Source organism: Rhinopithecus roxellana, unplaced genomic scaffold, assembly GCF_007565055.1.
Source record: "Rhinopithecus roxellana isolate Shanxi Qingling unplaced genomic scaffold, ASM756505v1 contig3624, whole genome shotgun sequence".
NCBI classification, from domain to species: Eukaryota; Metazoa; Chordata; class Mammalia; order Primates; family Cercopithecidae; genus Rhinopithecus; species Rhinopithecus roxellana.
Genome location: NW_022142607.1, coordinates 19,386 through 34,323, shown reverse-complemented (window position 1 = coordinate 34,323; position 14,938 = coordinate 19,386). Strand labels below are relative to the sequence as shown.

At 31.2% G+C, this 14,938-nt stretch overlaps 1 pseudogene across 1 annotated transcript; it reads left to right on the top strand.

Annotated features, from left to right (window-relative positions):
* Positions 1 to 12,501: 12,501 nt before the first annotated feature.
* Positions 12,502 to 13,412, top strand: LOC115895900 (annotated as a pseudogene). Its single transcript, XR_004055968.1, has 2 exons — positions 12,502 to 12,530; positions 12,632 to 13,412. The product of XR_004055968.1 is annotated as a 40S ribosomal protein S2-like (transcript).
* Positions 13,413 to 14,938: the final 1,526 nt, after the last annotated feature.

Sequence of the window (14,938 nt, the reverse complement as noted above, 5' to 3'; positions counted from 1 at the left end):
ATATAATAAATGTAGCCATAAAATATAGACCTAATATATATAGGTATAAAATATAGACATAATAGATATAAAAGATATAGTTATAAAATATAGACATAATAGATATAATAGATAAAGGCATAAAATATACACATAATAGATATAGGTAAAAAATATAGACATAATACATAAAATAGATAGAGGTATTAAACATAGACATAATAGATATAGGTATAAAATATAGACATAATAGTTATAGGTATAAAATATAGACATAATAAATATAGGTATAAAATATAGACATAATAGATATATTAAATATAGCTATAAAATATAGACCTAATATATATAGATAAAAAATGTAGATATAATAGATATAATATATATATGTATAAAATACAGACACAACAGATATAATAGATATAGGTATAAAATATAGATATAGATATAATGGATATAGGTATCAAATAAAGACATAATAGATATGGGTATAAAATATAAACATAATAGATATAATAGATATAGGTATAAAATATCGACAGAATAGATATATGTATAAAATATAAACATAATAGATATAATAGATATAGGTATAAAATATCGACATAAGGGATACAATAAATATAGGTATAAAATATAGACATAACACATATAATCGATACAGGTATAAAATATAGACATAATAGATATAGGAATAAAGTATTGACATAATAGATATAATAGATATAGGTATAAAATATCGACATAATACATACAATAGATATAGGTAGAAAATATAGACAGATATAATAGATATAGGTATAAAATATAGACATAATAGATGTAACAAATATAGGTATAAAATAGAGACATACTAGATTTGATGGATCTAGGTATAAAAAAGAGATATAATAGATATAATAGACATAGGAATAAAATATAGACATAATAGACATAATAGATATAGGTACAAAATATAGACATAATAGATATAATGGATAAAGGTATAAAATATAGACATAATAGATATAGGTATAAAGTATAGATATAATAGTTGTAATAGATATAGGTATAAAATATAGACAAAAGAGGTATAGTAGATAAAGGTATAAATATAGACCTAATAGATATAATAGATATAGGTATAAAATATAGACAGAATAGATATGGGTATAAAATATAAACATAATAGATATAATAGATATACGTACAAAATATCGACATAAGAGATACAATAAATATAGGTATAAAATATAAATATGATAGATATAATCGATACAGGTATCAAATATAGATATAATAGATATAATTATAAAATATAAATGTAATAGACATGACAGATATAGGTATAAAATATAAATATAAGAAATCTATGTATAAAAAAAGTATAATAGATATAGGTATAAAATATAGATATAATAGATATAATAGATATAGGTATAAAATATAGACATAATAGATATAATAGATATAGGTATAAAATATAGTCATAATAGATATAGGTAAAAAATACAGACATAATAGATACAATAGATATAGATAATGAATATAGACATAATAGATATTGGTATAAAATATAGACTTAATAGTTATAGGTATAAAATATAGACATAATAGATATAAGAAATATAGGTATAAAATATAGACTTAATAGATATAGGTATACAATATAGACAAAAAAGGTATAATAGATATAGGTATGAAATACAGACACAATAGATATAATAGATATAGGTATAAAATATAGACATATTAGATGTAATAGATATACGTATACAATAAAGACATAATATATATAATAGACAGTTATAAAATCTAGACATCATAGATATAATAGATATTGGTATAAAATAGAGACATACTAGATATAATAGGTATAGGTATAAAATATAGACATAATAGATATAATAGATAAAGGTATAAAATATGTACATTACAGATATAGGTATAAAATATAGACATAATAGACATAGGTATAAAATATAGATATTATATATATAATAGGTATAGGTATAAAATAAAGACATAATAGATATAGGTATAAAATACAGACATCATAGATATAGGTATAATATATAGACATAATAGATATACCTATAAAATATAGACATAACAGTTATAATCGATATCGGTATAATATATAGACATAACAGATATAATAGATATAGGTATACAATATAGCCATAATAGATATAATACATATAGGTATAAAATATAGACAAAATTGATATAGGTATAAAATATAGACATAGTAGATATAATAGATATAGGTATAAAATATAGATATAGTGGATATAATAGATATAGTTATAAAATATAGAAATAAGTGGTATAATAGATATAGGTATAAAATATAGACATGATATAATCGATATAGGTATAAAATATAGACAAAATTGATATAGGTATAAAATATAGACATAATAGATATAATAGATATAGGTATAAAATATAGATATAGCGGATATAATAGATATAGGTATAAAATATAGACATAATAGATATAATAGATATAGGAATAAAATATAGACATAATAGATATAATAGATAAAGATATAAAATATAGACATAATAGATATAATAGATATTGTTATAAAATGTAGACATACTAGATATAGGTATAAAATATAGACATAATGGATATAATAGATATAGGTATAAAATATAGAAATAAGAGGTATAATAGATATAGGTAGAAAATATAGACATAATAGATATAATCGATATAGGTATAAAATATAGACATAAGAGATATAGCTATTAGAAATTAACATAATAGATATAATAGATATAGGTAAAAAATATAGACATAAGAGATATAATAGATATAGGTATAAAATATAGACATAATAAATATAATCGATACAGCTATAAAATATAGACATAATATATATATATATAAAGTATAGACATTATAGATATGATCGATATCGGTATAAAATATAGACATAATACATATAGATAATACACAGAGATACATATAGATATAATACATATACATAATACATAATACATATAGATATAATAGATATAATAGATAAAGGAATAAAATATAGACATAATTGAAATAGGTATAAAATACAGACAAAATATATATAAAAGATATAGGTATAAAATATAGACATAATAGAAACAATCGATATAGATATAAAAGATAGACATGATAGATATAATGGAAATAGGTATAAAATATAGACATAATAGATATATTAGATATAGGTAAAAAATATAGACATAATAAATATAGGCATAAAATACAGACATAATAGATATAATATATATAGCTATAAAATACAGACATAATAGATATAGGTATTAAATATAGACATAATAAATATTATAGAAATAGCTATGAAATACAGACACAATAGATATAATAGATAAAGGTATCAAATATAAACATAATAATTATAATAGATAAAGGTATAAAATATATACATAATAGATATAGGTACAAAATGTAGACATAATGGTTATAATAGATATAGGCATGAAATATAGACATAATAGATATAATAGGTATAGGTTAAAAATGAAGACATAATAGATATAATAGATATAGGCATGAAATATAGACATAATAGATATAATATGTATGGGTTTAAAATGAAGACATAATAGTTATAATAGATATAGGTATGAAATATAGACATAATAGATATAATAGATATAGGTATAAAATAGAGACATCATATATATAATAGACACAGGTATAAAATATAGACATAATAGAAATAGGTTTAAATACAGACATAATAGATATAATAGATATAGGTATAAAATATAGGTATAGTAGATATAGGTATAAAATATAGACAAAATAGATATAATAGTTATAGGTATAAAATATAGACATAATAGATATAGATATAAAATATAGACATAATAGATTTAATAGATATAGGTACAAAATATAGACAAAAGAGATATAACGTACATAGGTATAAAATACAGACATAATAGATAAAATAGATATAGGTATAAAATATAGACATAATAGATATAGGTATAAAATACAGACAAAATAGATATAGGTATAAAATATAGACATAGATATAATAGATATAGGTATAAAACATAAACATAAGAGATGTAATAGAGATGGGTATAAAATATAGACATAATGGATATAATCGATATAGGTATAAAATATAAACATAGTAGATATAATAGAAATAGGTATAAAATATAGACTTAATGGATATAATAGATATAGGTATAAAATATAGACATAATAGATATAGGTATAAAATATAGACATAATAGATATAGATATAAAATATAGACATAATAGATATAATAGATATAGGTATAAAATATCGACAAAATATATATAATAGATATAGGTATAAAATATAGACATAATAGATATAATAGATACAGGTACAAAATATAGATATAATAGATATAGGTATAAAATATAGATATAATAGATATAATAGATATATATGTATACAAAATAGATATAATAGATACAGGTATAAACTATAAATTCAGTTGATATAATAGATATACGTATAAAATATAGATATAATTGATATAGTCATAAAATATAGATATAATAGATATAATACATATTGGTATAAAAAATAAATATAATAGATATAATTACAAAATATAAATCTAATAAATATAATAGATATAGGTATTAAATATAGATATAAGAAATATAGGTATCAAATGTAGTTATTATAGATATAGGTACAAAATATAGACAGATATAATAGATATAGATAGAAAATATAGACATAATAGATATTGTTTTTTTTTTTTTTTTTTTTATTTATTTATTATTTTTTTTTTAATTATACTTTAAGTTCTAGGGTACATGTGCATAACGTGCAGGTTTGTTACATATGTATACTTATGCCATGTTGGTGTGCTGCACCCATCAACTCGTCAGCACCCATCAATTCATCATTTATATCATGTATAACTCCCCAATGCAATCCCTCCCTCCTCCCCCCTCCCCCCTCCCCATGATAGGCCCCAGTGCGTGATGTTCCCCTTCCCGAGTCCAAGTGATCTCATTGTTCAGTTCCCACCTATGAGTGAGAACATGCGGTGTTTGGTTTTCTCTTCTTGTGATAGTTTGCTAAGAATGATGGTTTCCAGCTGCATCCATGTCCCTACAAAGGACGCAAACTCATCCTTTTTTATGGCTGCATAGTATTCCATGGTGTATATGTGCCACATTTTCTTAATCCAGTCTGTCACAGATGGACATTTGGGTTGATTCCAAGTCTTTGCTATTGTGAATAGTGCCGCAATAAACATACGTGTGCATGTGTCTTTGTAGTAGAATAATTTATAATCCTTTGGGTATATACCCAGTAGTGGGATGGCTGGGTCATATGGTACATCTAGTTCTAGATCCTTGAGGAATTGCCATACTGTTTTCCATAATGGTTGAACTAGTTTACAATCCCACCAACAGTGTAAAAGTGTTCCTATTTCTCCACATCCTCTCCAACACCTGTTGTTTCCTGACTTCTTAATGATTGCCATTCTAACTGGTGTGAGATGGTATCTCATTGTGGTTTTGATTTGCATTTCTCTGATGGCGAGTGACGATGAGCATTTTTTCATGTGTCTGTTGGCTGTATGAATATCTTCTTTTGAGAAATGTCTGTTCATATCCTTTCCCCACTTTTTGATGGGGTTGTTTGTTTTTTTCTCGTATATTTGTTTGAGTTCTTTGTAGATTCTGGATATTAGCCCTTTGTCAGATGAGTAGGTTGCAAAAATTTTCTCCCATTCTGTAGGTTGCCTGTTCACTCTGATGGTAGTTTCTTTTGCTGTGCAAAAGCTCTTTAGTTTAATTAGATCCCATTTGTCAATTTTGGCTTTTGCTGCCGTTGCTTTTGGTGTTTTAGACATGAAGTCCTTGCCCATGCCTATGTCCTGAATGGTACTACCTAGATTTTCTTCTAGGGTTTTTATGGTATTAGGTCTAACATTTAAGTCTCTAATCCATCTTGAATTAATCTTCGTATAAGGGGTAAGGAAAGGATCCAGTTTCAGCTTTCTACTTATGGCTAGCCAATTTTCCCAGCACCATTTATTAAATAGGGAATCCTTTCCCCATTTCTTGTTTCTCTCAGGTTTGTCAAAGATCAGATGGCTGTAGATGTGCGGTATTATTTCTGAGGACTCTGTTCTGTTCCATTGGTCTATAGCTCTGTTTTGGTACCAGTACCATGCTGTTTTGGTTACTGTAGCCTTGTAGTATAGTTTGAAGTCAGGTAGCGTGACGCCTCCAGCTTTGTCCTTTTGACTTAGGATTGTCTTGGCAATGCGGGCTCTTTTTTGGTTCCATATGAACTTTAAAGCAGTTTTTTCCAATTCTGTGAAGAAACTCATTGGTAGCTTGATGGGGATGGCATTGAATCTATAAATAACCTTGGGCAGTATGGCCATTTTCACGATATTGATTCTTCCTATCCATGAGCATGGTATGTTCTTCCATTTGTTTGTGTCCTCTTTGATTTCACTGAGCAGTGGTTTGTAGTTCTCCTTGAAGAGGTCCTTTACATCCCTTGTAAGCTGGATTCCTAGGTATTTGATTCTCTTTGAAGCAATTGTGAATGGAAGTTCATTCCTGATTTGGCTCTCTGCTTGTCTGTTACTGGTGTATAAGAATGCTTGTGATTTTTGCACATTAATTTTGTATCCTGAGACTTTGCTGAAGTTGCTTATCAGCTTAAGGAGATTTTGGGCTGAGACGATGGGGTTTTCTAAATATACAATCATGTCATCTGCAAACAGGGACAATTTGACTTCTTCTTTTCCTAACTGGATACCCTTGATTTCTTTCTCTTGCCTGATTGCCCTAGCCAGAACTTCCAACACTATGTTGAATAGGAGTGGTGAGAGAGGGCATCCCTGTCTTGTGCCAGTTTTCAAAGGGAATTTTTCCAGTTTTTGCCCATTCAGTATGATATTAGCTGTGGGTTTGTCATAAATGGCTCTTATTATTTTGAGATACGTTCCATCAATACCGAATTTATTGAGCGTTTTTAGCATGAAGGGCTGTTGAATTTTGTCAAAAGCCTTTTCTGCATCTATTGAGACAATCATGTGGTTCTTGTCTTTGGTTCTGTTTATATGCTGGATTACGTTTATTGATTTGCGAATGTTGAACCAGCCTTGCATCCCAGGGATGAAGCCCACTTGATCATGGTGGATAAGCTTTTTGATGTGCTGCTGAATCCGGTTTGCCAGTATTTTATTGAGGAATTTTTGCATCAATGTTCATCAGGGATATTGGTCTAAAATTCTCTTTTTTTGTTGTGTCTCTGCCAGGCTTTGGTATCAGGATGATGTTGGCCTCATAAAATGAGTTAGGGAGGATTCCCTCTTTTTCTATTGATTGGAATAGTTTCAGAAGGAATGGTACCAGCTCCTCCTTGTACCTCTGGTAGAATTCAGCTGTGAATCCATCTGGTCCTGGACTTTGTTTGGTGGGTAGGCTATTAATTGTTGCCTCAATTTCAGAGCCTGCTATTGGTCTATTCAGGGATTCAACTTCTTCCTGGTTTAGCCTTGGGAGAGTGTAAGTGTCCAGGAAATTATCCATTTCTTCTAGATTTTCTAGTTGATTTGCGTAGAGGCGTTTATAGTATTCTCTGATGGTAGTTTGTATTTCTGTGGGGTCAGTGGTGATATCCCCTTTATCATTTTTTATTGCAGCTATTTGATTCCTCTCTCTTTTCTTCTTTATTAGCCTTGCTAGCGGTCTGTCAATTTTGTTGATCTTTTCAAAAAACCAACTCCTGGATTCATTGATTTTTTGGAGGGTTTTTTGTGTCTCTATCTCCTTCAGTTCTGCTCTGATCTTAGTTATTTCTTGCCTTCTGCTAGCTTTTGAATGTGTTTGCTCTTGCCTCTCCAGTTCTTTTAATTGTGATGTTAGAGTGTCAATTTTAGATCTTTCCTGCTTTCTCTTGTGGGCATTTAGTGCTATAAATTTCCCTCTACACACTGCTTTAAATGTGTCCCAGAGATTCTGGTATGTTGTATCTTTGTTCTCATTGGTTTCAAAGAACATCTTTATTTCCGCTTTCATTTCGTTACGTACCCAGTAGTCATTCAGGAGCAGGTTGTTCAGTTTCCATGTAGTTGAGCGGTTTTGATTGAGTTTCTTAGTCCTGAGTTCTAGTTTGATTGCACTGTGGTCTGAGAGACAGTTTGTTATAATTTCTGTTCTTTTACATTTGCTGAGGAGTGCTTTACTTCCAATTATGTGGTCAATTTTGGAATAAGTGCGATGTGGTGCTGAGAAGAATGTATATTCTGTTGATTTGGGGTGGAGAGTTCTATAGATGTCTATTAGGTCCGCTTGCTGCAGAGATGAGTTCAATTCCTGGATATCCTTGTTAACTTTCTGTCTCGTTGATCTGTCTAATGTTGACAGCGGAGTGTTGAAGTCTCCCATTATTATTGTATGGGAGTCTAAGTCTCTTTGTAAGTCCCTAAGGACTTGCTTTATGAATCTGGGTGCTCCTGTATTGGGTGCATATATATTTAGGAGAGTTAGCTCTTCCTGTTGAATTGATCCCTTTACCATTATGTAATGGCCTTCTTTGTCTCTTTTGATCTTTGATGGTTTAAAGTCTGTTTTATCAGAGACAAGGATTGCAACCCCTGCTTTTTTGTGTTCTCCATTTGCTTGGTAGATCTTCCTCCATCCCTTTATTTTGAGCCTATGTATGTCATGTGAGATGGGTCTCCTGAATACAGCAGACTGATGGGTCTTGACTCTTTATCCAGTTTGCCAGTCTGTGTCTTTTAATTGGAGCATTTAGTCCATTAACATTTAAGGTTAATATTGTTATGTGTGAACTTGATCCTGCCATTAGATATTAACTGGTTATTTTGCTCGTTAGTTGATGCAGTTTCTTCCTAGCCTCGATGGTCTTTACATTTTGGCATGTTTTTGTGATGGCTGGTACCGGTTGTTCCTTTCCATGTTTAGGGCTTCCTTCAGGGTCTCTTGTAAGGCAGGCCTGGTGGTGACAAAATCTCTAAGCATTTGCTTATCTGTAAAGGATTTTATTTCTCCTTCACTTACGAAAGTTAGTTTGGCTGGATATGAAATTCTGGGTTGAAAATTCTTTTCTTTCAGAACGTTGAATATTGGCCCCCACTCTCTTCTGGCTTGTAGAGTTTCTGCTGAGAGATCTGCTGTTAGTCTGATGGGCTTCCCTTTGTGGGTAACCCGACCTTTCTCTCTGGCTGCCCTTAAGATTTTTTCCTTCATTTCAACTTTGGTGAATCTGGCAATTATGTGTCTTGGAGTTGCTCTTCTGGAGGAGTATCTTTGTGGCGTTCTCTGTATTTCCTGAATTTGAATGTTGGCCTGCCCTACTAGGTTGGGGAAGTTCTCCTGGATGATTTCCTGAAGAGTGTTTTCCAACTTGGTTCCATTTTCCCCCTCACTTTCAGGCACCCCAATCAGGCGTAGATTTGGTCTTTTTACGTAATCCCATACTTCTTGCAGGCTTTGCTCATTTCTTTTTCTTCTTTTTTCTTTTGGTTTCTCTTCTCGCTTCATTTCATTCATTTGATCTTCAATCGCTGATACTCTTTCTTCCAGTTGATCGAGTCGGTTACTGAAGCTTGTGCATTTGTCACGTATTTCTCGTGTCATGGTTTTCATCTCTGTCATTTCGTTTATGATCTTCTCTGCATTAATGAGTCTAGCTGTCAATTCTTCCACTCTTTTTTCAAGATTTTTAGTTTCTTTGCGCTGGGTACGTAATTCCTCCTTTAGCTCTGATAAGTTTGATGGACTGAAGCCTTCTTCTCTCCTCTCGTCCAAGTCATTCTCTGACCAGCTTTGATCCGTTGCTGGCGATGGGCTGCGCTCCTTTGCAGGGGGAGATGCGCTCTTATTTTTTGAATTTCCAGCTTTTCTGCCCTGCTTCTTCCCCATCTTTGTGGTTTTATCTGTCTCTGGTCTTTGATGGTGGTGACGTACTGATGCGGGTTTTGGTATAGGTGTCCTTCCTGTTTGATAGTTTTCCTTCTGACAGTCAGAAGGACTGTCTGTTGGTCTGTTGGAGATTGCTTGAGGTCCACTCCAGACCCTGTTTGCCTGGGTATCAGCAGCAGAGGTTGCCGAAGATAGAATATTGCTGAACAGCGAGTGTACCTGTCTGATTCTTCCTTTGGAAGTTTCCTCTCAGGGGTGTACTCCACCCTGTGAGGTGTGGGGTGTCAGACTGCCCCTAGTGGGGGATTTCTCCCAGCTAGGCTACTCAGGGGTCAGGGACACACCTGAGCGGGCAGTCTGTCCGTTCTCAGATCTCAACCTCCGCGTTGGGAGATCCACGGCTCTCCCCAAAGCTGTCAGACAGAGTCGTTCGCGTCTGCACCGGCTCCTGCTACTTCCCCTGTTGGTCTTCAGCTGTGCGCTGTCCCCAGAGGTGGACACTACAGAGACAGGCAGGCTTCCTTGAGCTGCTGTGAGCTCCACCCAGTTCAAGCTTCCCAGCGGCTTTGTTTACCTACTTAAGCCTCAGCAATGGCGGGCGCCCCTCCCCCAGCCTCGCTGCTGCCTTGCGGATAGATCGCGGCAGACTGCTGTGTTAGCAGTGAGGGAGGCTTCGTGGGCGTGGGACCCTCCCGGCCAGGTGTGGGATATATTCTGGTGTGCCTGTATGCTTACAGCGCAGTATTGGGGTGGGAGTTACCCGATTTTCCAGGTGTTGTGTGTCTCAGTTCCCCTGGCTAGGAAAACGGATCCCCTTCCCCCTTGCGCTTCCAGGTGAGGCGATGCCTCGCCCTGCTTCAGCTCTCGCTGGTCAGGCTGCAGCAGCTGACCAGCACCGATTGTCCGGCACTCCCTAGTGAGATGACCCCAGTACCTCAGTTGAAAATGCAGAAATCACCGGTCTTCTGTGTCGCTCGCGCTGGGAGTTGGAGACTGGAGCTGTTCCTATTCGGCCATCTTGCTCCGCCCCCCAGATATTGTTATAAAATATAAACATAATAGATATAAGAGATATAGGTATAAAATATTAACATAATAGATATTAGAGATATAGGTATAAAATATAGACATAAGAGATATAATAGTTATAGGTATAAACTATAGACATAATAGATACAATAGTTGTAGGTGTACAATATAGACATAATAGACATAATAGATATAGGTATAAAACATAGACATAATAGATAAAATAGATATAGGTATTAAATATAGACATAATAGATATAATAGATATAGGTATAAAATATACACATAATAGATATAGGTATAATATGCAGACATAATAGATATAGGTATAAAATATGGACAGAATAGATATAGGTATAAAATATAGACATAATAGGTATAATAAATATAGGTATAAAATATAGACTTAATACACAGAGGTAGAAAATATAGACATAATAGACATAATAGATATATGTATAAAATATAGACATAATAGATATAATAGATAGAGGTATAAAAGGTAGACATAATAGATATAATAGATAGAGTTATAAAATATAGACTTAATAGATATAATAGAGGAATAAAATACAGACATAATAGATATAATAGATATAGGTATAAAAAACAGACATAATTGATATAATAGATATAGGTATAAAATATAGACATAATAGATATAATCGATAGAGGGATAAAATATAGACATAATAGATATAATAGATATAGGTATAAAATATATACATAATATATATAGGTATAAAATATAGACCTAATAGATATAATAGATATAGGTATAAAATATACACAAAATAGATATAATAGATAAAGGTATAAAATAAAGACATAATAGACAGATATAGGTATAAAATATAGACCTAATAAATATAATTGATATAGGTATAAAATATAGACATAATAGATATAATAGATAGAGGGATAAAATATAGACATAATAGATATAATAGATATACGTATAAAATATAGACATAATATATATAATAGATATAGGTATAAAATATGGACAAAATAGATATAATAGATATACGTATAAAATATACACATAATAGATATAAATAGATATAGGTGTAAATTATAGACATAATAGACATAATAGATATAGGTATAAAATATAGACATAATAGATATAATAGATATAGGTATAAAATATAGACATAATAGATAAAATAGATATAGCTATAAAATATAAACATAATAGATATAATAGATATAGGTATGAAATATAAACATAATAGATATAGGTATAAAATATAGACATAATAGATATAGGTGTAAAATATAGACATGTAAGATATAATAATTATAGGTATAAAATATGGACATAATAGATATAATATAGGTATAAAATATGGACATAATAGATATAATAAATATAGGTATATGATATAGACATAATAGATATAATGGATAAAGCTATAAAATATAGACATAATACATTTAATAGATATAGGTATAAAACATTGATATAATAGATATAATAGGTATAGGTATGAAATATAGACATAATAGATATAATAGATATGTGTATAAGATATAGACATTAGCTTCTTCTCCGAGAAAACACCAAATGGCGGATGACGCCTGTGCAGCGGGGTGGTCCGGAGGCCCTGGTGGCCCTGGGATGGGGAACCGCGGTGTCTTCCGCGGAGGTTTCGGCAGTGGCATACGGGGCCGGGGTCGCGGCAGTGGACGGGGTCGGGGCCGAGGCCGCGGAGCTCGCGGAGGCAAGGCCGAGGATAAGGAGTGGATGCCCGTCACCAAGCTGGGCCGCTTGGTCAAGGACATGAAGATCAAGTCCTGGAGGAGATCTACCTCTTCTCTCTGCCCATAAGGAATCTGAGATCATTGACTTTTTCTTGGGGGCCTCTCTCAAAGATGAGGTTTTGAAGATTATGCCGGTACAGAAGCAGACCCGTGCTGGTCAGCGCACCAGGTTCAAGGCGTTTGTTGCTATCGGGGACTACAATGGCCACGTCGGCCTGGGTGTTAAGTGCTCCAAGGAGGTGGCCACCGCCATCCGTGGGGCCATCATCCTGGCCAAACTCTCCATTGTCCCGGTGCGCAGAGGCTACTGGGGGAACAAGATCGGCAAGCCCCACACCGTCCCTTGCAAGGTGACAGGCCGCTGTGGCTCTGTGCTGGTGCGCCTCATCCCTGCACCCAGGGGCACTGGCATCGTCTCAGCGCCTGTGCCCAAGAAGCTGCTCATGATGGCTGGTATTGATGAATGCTACACCTCAGCCCGGGGCTGCACTGCCACCCTGGGCAACTTCGCCAAGGCCACCTTTGTTGCCATCTCTAAGACCTACAGCTACCTGACCCCTGACCTGTGGAAGGAGACTGTGTTTACCAAGTCTACCTATCAGGAATTCACTGACCACCTTGTCAAGACCCACACCAGAGTCTCCGTGCAGCGGACCCAGGCTCCAGCTGTGGCTACAACATAGGCTTTTTTACAAGAAAAATAAAGTGAATTAAGCCTGTTAAAAAAAAAAAGATATAGACATAATAGATACAATAGATATAGGTATAAAATATACACAGATACAATAGATATAGATATAAAATATAGACATAATAGATATAGGTATAAAATATAGACATATTAGATATAATAATTATAGGTATAAAATGTAGACATAATAGATATAATAGATATAGGTACAAAATATAGACATAATAGATATAGATATAAAATATAGACAAAATAGATTTAATAGATATAGTTATAAAATATAGACATAATAGATATAATAGATAGAGGTATAAAATTTAGACATAATACATATCGGTATAAAATATAGACATAATAGATATAATAGTTATAGGAATAAAATATAGACATAATTGAAATAGGTATAAAATATAGACAAAATAGATATAAAAGATATAGTTATAAAATATAGACATAATAGATATTATAGATATAGTTATAAAATATAGACATTAAAGATATAATAGATATATGTATAAGATATAGACATAATCGGTATAATAGATATAGGTATAAAATATAGACATAATAGATATAATAGATATAGATATAAAATATAGACATAATAGATATTATAGATATAGGAATAAAATATAGACATAATTGAAATAGGTATAAAATATAGATATAGATATAATAGATATAGGTATAAAATATAAACATAATAGATATTATAGAGATGGGTATAAAATATAGAAGTAATAGATATAATAGACACAGGTGTAAAATATAGATAGTAGATATAATAGATATAGATATAAAACATAGACATAATGGATATAATAGATATAGGTATATATTATAGACATAATAGATATAATATAGGAATAAAATATAGACATAAAAGATATAGTTATTAACTATAGACATAATAGAAATAAGTATGAAATATAGACATAATAGACATAATAGGTATGGGTTTAAAATAAAGACATAATAGATATAATAGATATAGGTATAAGATATAGACATAATAGATATAATAGATATAGGTATAAAATATAGACATAATAAATTTAATAGATATAGGTATAAAACATTGATATAATAGATATAATAGATATAGGTATAAAATACAGACATAGTAGATATAAGAGATATTGGTATAAAATATAGACATAATAGATATAATAGATAAAGATATAAAATATAGACATAATAGGTATAATAGATATAGGTATAAAACGTGGACATAATAGATATAATATAGGTATAAAATATAGACAGAGTAGATATAATACATATAGGTATGAAACATAGACATAATAGATATAATAGACATAGTTATAAAATATAGACAGAGGAGATATAATAGATATAGGTATAAAATATAGACATAATAGATATCGGTATAAAATATAGACATAACAGATATAATACATATAGGTATAAAATATAGACATAACTGGTATAAAAATATAGGTATGAAATATAGACATAACAGATATAGGTATAAAATATACACATAATAGACACAATAGATAGATGTATAAGATATAGACATAATAGATATAATA